An 8,457-nucleotide genomic window follows, 5' to 3' on the forward strand; every position below is an offset into this window, starting at 1 on the left:
TCAGTTACAGTAAATAACAAAAATACATTTTATCTCCAAGGCTTTCTGCAGTTTACAACTGTGTGAGTAAGGATTTCTGCTGATATTTGTGAAAAAAATATTACATCTGGAAAAAAAAGTTTCTCTTTTATCTACAGTGCAATTTTGCATTGTATGATAAGATTTTACTTTTGGACGTTTTATGTTGACTTTTTAAGAGTGTATTCTGCAATATACCAATTTAAGTTGGGTTGACATATTAAACTAATTAAAGGGACAGTCAAGTAAAAAAAAACTTTCATGATTCAAATAGGGCATGCAATTTTTAACAACTTTCCAATTTACTTTATCACAAATTTTGCTTTGTTCTCTTTGTATTCTTAGTTGAAAGCTAAACCTAGGAAGTTCATATGTTAATTTCTTAGACCTTGAAGGCCACCTCTGCATTTGACAGTTTTTCACCACTAGAGGGTGTTAATAAGGGGGCAGTCTGCAGAGGCTTAGATACAAGGTAATTACAGAGGTAAAATGTGTATTATTATAATTGTGTTGGTTATGCAAAACTGGGGAATGGGTAATTAAGGGATTATCTATTTTTTTTTTTTTTTTTTTAAATGTTTATTGGATGAAATATGGCATTACAGAGCAATGTAATATAAATCACGTTAGTCACAGAGCGCAATAAGTACAAGAATAAAACAAGCTTATACAGATGGCGCGTTAATTGTCGCCCATGACATTAGTCTATCATCCATTTTTTAATAACTCAAATTATCTTACTATTAGTCAATCTTATTTAAAACAACAACATTAAAACAATAGAACTATGGTTGGTCACAAAATGGGTATTAAACCAAGGTATTTTTTTTTTTTTGCTCATATGTATCCTGTTCTGGATGTGTCCTAACTGATCTTAAAGGGCTATTTGGCTGTGTGTGGTCTTAGTGTGTGTGCATACGTGATTCCCAATAGAATTGTATGTTATGGTATGTCTCCATGTCTTTGCGGATGAAATAACCGTATTCCTCCAGTTGTATTGTGTGTTCCATGAGTGATTCCCATGCTTAATGTGTGGGGACTACTTATGATTTCCAGTTGGCTACTATCAGGGATCTTGCCGTGTTTAATGCTAACTGAATCAATTTCCTCCGAATTTTACATTTACATTTTGGGAGTACTTTAATAGAGCTGTAGGGAGTTGGATCACATAGTCATTCTGTTGATTGCCTATGGCTTTAATATATTCTCCTACTTGCTGCCAGAAGGGCTGTATGAGGCTACATGCCCACCATATATGAGTCATGGTGCCTCTACTACCGCAGCCTCTCCAGCACATGTCTGAAGCTGCCAGGTAAATCGCTTTAACCCTTGCCGGGGTAAGATACCATCTGGCCAGGATCTTGAAATTTAACTCTAGGGATTTGTCGGAGACCGATGATTTCTTTGTGTTGTAGAATATGTGTTTCCATTCTATTTCAGTTAATTCCCTATCTAGTTCCCTGTGCCAATGGTTAACATACGCTGGCATATCTGATTTATCTGTGCCAACTAGAGTTTTTTTTGCCCATGCTAAAGTATGTCTCAATGATTGGTCTTGTAGACATAGTTGCTCAAAAGGGGTGGGTTGTCTTATCATCTGTTCTTTGTCTGTAGATGTAGTTAGGTAATGGTCAAGCTGATAATATTTCAACCATTTTGTGAAGGATCCCCCTAGCATATCTCCTAAGTCCGATCTCGGTCTAAGTTTTTTGCCTTGTAAGATTTATATATAGGAGCAGTGTACCCTATTTCCCATTCTAGCTGTTTGTTCAATTTTTGTTCTAACCCTCCATGTAGTTCGGCATTGGGTGAAACTGGGGACATGGGGGATCTCAGTGACGAAATATTCTGATCTTTAGCTGTAAGACTATCCCATATCTCGAAAACATGTTGAAAAAGAGGGTAAGACCCGATCCAGGGTGGCCTGCTTTTCTTATCTACCCAGCACAACACTCCTGGGGACGGGGACTTCAGGATTTGTGAATCTAGTGCCACCCAAGCCTTATTATCCACATTACGGTGCCAATCCAAAATCCTTTGTAGGCATTTTGCTTTGTAGTATGTCTCTATTTTAGGGAGTCCTAGGCCTCCAGTCTGGGCAGAGCGGTACATTGTGTTTTTTACAATTCTAGGTTTGACCTTCCCCCAGACAAATTCATTTATTAATTTTTGGAGCATATTACAGTAAGAATTAGACAGTGAGATCGGTACTGTTTGGAGGACGTATAAAATTCTGGGTAATACCATCATCTTCACTGCTTGAATACGCCCCCACCATGAGATTGTTTTATCACTCCACCTATTTAGTTCTTTCTTTAGTTCCTTGTACAAGTTCTGATAGTTCCACTCAAATAGTACCTTGGGCATGGGCGATAAATAAATCCCTAAATATTTAATGGCCTTTTTTGGGGGGCTAAATGGGCAACTCTCTAAAATTTCAGAATATTTGGCGTGTGGTATAGATATATTCAATATCTCGGACTTTTGATCATTTAATAAAAAGTTAGAGAATGATCCAAACTCCCTAAATTATTTTAGTACTTCAGGTATGGAATCAACTGGATTGGACAGGGTAAGCAGCACGTCATCTGCATAGAGCGACAGTTTGTAATCATCTTGCCCTATCTTGATTCCTGATATCTTCCTATTCTGCCTGATTTTTTGGGCCAAAATCTCCATGCTCAAGACAAACAAAAGAGGGGACAGGGAACAGCCCTGGCGGGTACCATTGTGTATATGGAAAGCCTCTGATAGAATGTTGTTAACTTTTACTTTAGCCGATGGGTTGCGGTATAGACTAAAAATTCTATTTATAGTGGTTTCTCCAAATCCTGCTTTGCCCAAGACAGCCTGTAAAAATTTCCAGTTTAAGCGGTTGAACGCTTTTTCAGCGTCGGCGGAGACAACCACCATCCCGACTTTGTTTACTTTAGCATATTCTATTAACTGTAATGTCCGGATGGTGTTGTCTCTTGCTTCCCTTCCAGGAACAAAGCCTGCCTGGTCAAGATGTATGATTTGGGGTAGAACCTTGTTAATACGCTCTGCTGATCATGATCATGATCTTTGCAAATAACTTTAGGTCCGTATTGAGCAGGGAAATAGGTCTGTAGCTGCTGGGTAGATTGGCTGTTTTTTTTGGCTTGGGTATCACAGAGACATATGCCTCTAGACATTCTGTAGGGAAATGCCCTGTTTCATCTATGTGTTGGAATGCTTGTAGCAGATGAGGAGCTATGGTAGATTTATACATTTTATAATAGTCATTGGAGTATCCGTCTGGGCCGGGGCTCTTATTATTAGGTAAAGCATCTATTGCGTCTAAGACCTCCTTCAATGTCAGTGGGGTATCTAAGTTGTCTGCCTCCTGTGAAGATATTTTTGGGGTGTCTATAGAGTCTAGGTAGGTTCTAAGGTCATCCTGGTTATTTGTAGCATTTTGATTTGTGATATTGTATAATTTGGAGTAATATTGGCCGAAAGTGTTTGCTATACTTTTTGGGTCTATTTCAGACTGTCCCCTATCATTCTCAATTTTAAAAATATGGGCCTGGAAAGCTTTTTGAGAGAGAGCCTTTGCTAACCAGGTGCCTGCTTTATTATTATTATGGAAATACATTTTTTTTAAGTAGTATGCTTTTTTAATTGCGTTTTTCTGTAAAAGCTTTCTAAAGGCCTCCCTAGCTTTATTAACAGATTTTGTGATACCTCCCCCCTGGGGATTGAGTTTATGTTGCTGTTCTAGTGATTGTAGATTAGAGAGCAGTTTGTCGTATTCTATGTTATATTGTTTTCTTAGGAGTGTTTTTTGTTTAATAAGCTCACCCCTGATCGTTGCTTTATGTGCTAAGCAGTTATTGATACTGTTCGTGGGAGTTGTGTAGGAAGAAATCTGTAATGTTGGACTCAATTTGATTTTTAACAACTGGGGTATATGTAATATAGTGGGGTCTAAGCACCACATGGCTTGGCGCTGGGGAATCGATGACCACATAAGGTCCAAGGTAATTGAGGCATGATCCGACCATGAGATCGGGAGGATCTCCATGTCGGTAGCTTTGGTTATATTATTATGATCTACCAGCCAATAGTCGATTCTTGAGTAAGATCGCCCAGGATGTGAATAGAAGGTGTAACTTCTCGTTTTAGGATGGTGCAGTCTCCACACGTCCATTAACATCAGTGTGTCTAGTGTTTGGGTAATATGTGTCCTTTGCTTTTGAGTCAATTGACTCTTACCTGTGGAGCTGTCAATGTTTGGGTTCAGGGTCATGTTGAGGTCTCCTCCTATTATTACCATACCCTTCTGCATGTCTCTTAATTTATTTAGTGCTTTGTTAAAAAACACTAGCTGTCGTGTGTTGGGCGCATATATATTCATTAGTGTTAGGGGGTTGTTGTAAAGAGTTCCCACTAGTATCAGGAGTCTGCCGTCTTCATCAGAGTGTTGCTCTAGGAGCTGAAATTGGAGTTCCCTGCTTATTAATATGCCCACCCCGTTCTTCTTGGGATTATATATCTTTTAAAACAACAAAAATTCTGTTGTTGACTGTCCCTTTAAGATGTGCATTTGAGCTTTGGATGAATGTAAATGTGTCAATTTCGCTGAGTTATACAGTATATAAGCAGTTGAATACACTATTGGACAAAACGGATGAAGAACAAATGATTGCATGACCAAATCTATTTGTATATTTGTTCAATCTGTTTGGCACCAAAAAATGCAAGAAGAATATTGTTTGGCTAATGATCTCCTTTGTTTGTATTATTGTACAGGCGGTCTGCCCAATCAAGCCTTCACCTAGCATAGGAAGATGGTAGACATGGAAGCTCCGACATTTTAAATCACTTTGACTAATTCAATCAATGAGATGCTTTTTCTGTTCTTTTAATTGTTCTAATTCTATAGTGTAAACATTTTGTTAAACATTATCTGTATACATTTGCTGTTTCCATTGTAAGTAACAGTAAAAAAATTAAAATGTAATATTCATTCGAAACGAACGTCCACATGAACAAAATCCTGCTAAACCGGATGTTAGGAAAAATCCTAAACAAATATTTTGACACTATAATTCTTTGTTTACTAATTATTTGTTGAATGCTTGAATGACATTGGATACTTTCAAGATATTCCAAATTAGAATGGTAATTCCAAGATTCTTTGATTAATAAAGGGATAGAAAAGTCATGAATTTTTATGATACAGTTAGAGCATGTAATTTAAAATCATTTCAATTTACTTCTCTTTGCGATTTTACTTTGTTATCTTGGTATCCTTTTTTGAAAAGCCTATCTAGATGTGTTCAAAAGCGTGAACATATTTTGAGTACTATATTACAATAGTGTTTGCATCAATGTATAGCATTTTTTTCATCACAATTCACAGTCTCATCACACCTCACTAGTGGCACGCTAACTGTTGCGTACCAGCGATATTTGGGTTGGGTTTATCGTGGCTCTTTGTGCACGTATTACGAGTTGAAATTCAATGCGAACATGTGAGCACAAACGTGATTTGCGCTTGTAAGGTTAGCATGACTTTATAGCTCTGGTTAACTGTTATGCTCGAATAAAAAGTAAAAAAATAAAAAAAAAACACATCAAAATACATTTTAAAAGTACAGTTGCAATCATAATAGCACTATCCGATAAAAATTATTATAAAAAATATTGCATAAAAACATTATAAGCGCTCAAAGATATCTATGGTTTCAGAAAAAGTGCATTGGAGTTCTTTTCAGTCAAGAAGCTGAAAACATGAAAAATCACATTTATGTGATAAGGGGAATACGTTAAAACAATCGCGATAATCAAAGTTTCACTGTGCATGAGCGCAAGCGTTTTACTTTCAACATTTAATATGTGGCTACACACAAAAGGCTAACTTCTAGTGGAGTTAACACGTGAGCGAGATAAAAGGAGGTTTGTGGATTGGCACAAAATCACAAACACACACAAATCTCAATAATTGTGGAGTTTGGGGACCAAACTTCACATGCAGCAAATTCACTTTGGTTGTGAGTTGAGATTTGCAGCGTGCGTGTGTAACTGACTGCTTATTCGCTAAGGTTTTTTCATTATAACAATTAGGTCTTACCTAGCAGCACACGTTTAGGGAGAAAACTCTATCTGTACCTGGTTAATTTTGAATCATATAAGAAAATTGAGATATCTGTCATTCAGTAAATGTAGTACTACTACTCCATGGGTTAGCATTGGGCATGCCGTAAATATGCCTGGGCCAATTGTAACAAAAGTCTATTCACACACCCTTGTCATTAGTGAAAAAGTGTATTTTGTCTATGTGACTGACTATGGTTGTATCAAGCCTTATACAAAAATGTTATCTGGTCTCTTGTTTGGCAACTTCCAGGCTCAAAGATGTTTGATGATTAAACTGTATTTGGTTAACTAAATACTAGTAACTAATTAAATTGTGATGCACCTGATATGTTTTAAACCCGATATGATGTTTTAGTCATGTGGGGATAGATTTAACCAACTAAATGGTCAGATTTGACAGCGTGCCACAGCCCCGGTATTTAAATGTGTTTTACATTGCGTTCTCCAGTAATTTATCCTCTAATTAAGAAGGAACATACAGCATAAACCTTTGAAACGCGTAAGGATCATTCCTGAAAACGCCACACTCTTGAACTTTTATGTCCTGTTGATGACTCAGCTTTAGAAATATATCGTCATATGTATTGAGGTTTTTAAATGTGAGCATACTACCTTTGGTTGCTAGTTGTGTGTATTTAAACCAAAAAAACTGTGTTGCACTCTTTCTCTTCTGTTTAGTGTTTCATGTAATCTGGTACCACATCTCTGGACAAAGACTGACAACATCGCAAAGAGACAATATATGCCTGGTGTCTGTGAACAGACTACCCCTACACTGTGTGGCCCTTATCTCATATTGATTGAGGTAGAAGAGTGTAAGTAGATACCTGAAAGGGACTAATATTCTTGCCTCCTATCTTACTCATTTTATGAATTGACTGTGGACTGTACACAATCTACCCACTGTATATTAACCAGTATCTGCTGGGACTCTATATGAACTTTACTATCCCATATTTAAACTGTGCAGATATTTGTATACTGCTTGTGTATTTGACTACCACTTTTTATTATTTTATGGTTATAATAGATTTAAAACCTACAATAATTGTTTTAGCTCTATCTGATACCATCTGCCATCTACTATCACCAAATTGTTGACACATTACAATCATTGAGATTTGTGTGTGTTTGTGATTTTGTGATATTGCGCCAATCCACAAACCTCCTTTTATCTTATAATTTTCTTTTGTATTGTGCCTCTGGATTTGAGGGGATTCAGATAACACAATAGGGGGATTTTGGCAGCTACATATACATACACACACACAGTATGGGGCCAATTTATGAAAGTGCAAGTGGACATGATACGATGTAGCGTATAATGTCCGCCGCACATCGATAAATGCCAACAGCATACACTGTCTGAATTTATCACTGCAGATACGTCGCCAATCGGCCGCTAGCAGGGTGTGTCAAGTGCCTTTACATTGCGGTCTATGGGATCTGTGTGTTCCCTGTAAATATATATGTATATGCTTATATACATATATATTTATGTGTATATATACCTAAATACATAAATACTGTGTACCTGTGTATGTATGATCATAGCATTGCCCAGACTATGAAAAAGGAAACCTTTATTGCTCATATGTTTTTGAAACATTTGCTGAGGCTTGGAATATATAAACATACCAGCAATTAACTATTGGATTTCCACAACACACATACTAATACTTAACACCATGGATTAAAGTTACATAATATAGCTCTAATTTGTACAATAGGGTAAGGGTAACATGCAAAAGTACAAATATTAAGCCCTTGGATGCCTGTTACAAATGCAAAACATCTAAAATCAACACATTGGTTGTCATTTAAATTTATATTTAAAGGAACAGTCTGCATCTTAGTCATCTTAAAGTCTTACGTTAGATTAAGCTGCAAATAGTATTCTGCACCCCTTTCTATATCATGCAGCAGGAACGGTAAAATTTTTATTTTATAATGAATATTGATTCTTGCCACTTTGAAATGGCTGCCAAGCTCCACCCACTGATGACATCATGATCTGGGTTACATCCAAGCAATCTGCTGAATAGCATTGATAGTCTGCTAAATCCAACTAGTGAGCCTTTAATGATTGGATGCTATATGCAGCCCAAATACTGATGTCATCAGTGGATGGAGCTTGGCAGCCATTTTATAGTGTCCAGAAACAATATTAACCCCTTAATGACCACAATGTACCCTGTATGTCACTGGTCGTTAAGGTTTTTTTCAGGACATAATAGCACAAGTCTAGCAAGAACACACTATTAATGCCCTCCCTCCAGCAGGCTTTGTGGAATAGAGCAGTCTCAACGCTGG

The sequence above is a fragment of the Bombina bombina genome, chromosome 10 (assembly GCF_027579735.1).
Source record: "Bombina bombina isolate aBomBom1 chromosome 10, aBomBom1.pri, whole genome shotgun sequence".
Taxonomy (NCBI): domain Eukaryota; kingdom Metazoa; phylum Chordata; class Amphibia; order Anura; family Bombinatoridae; genus Bombina; species Bombina bombina.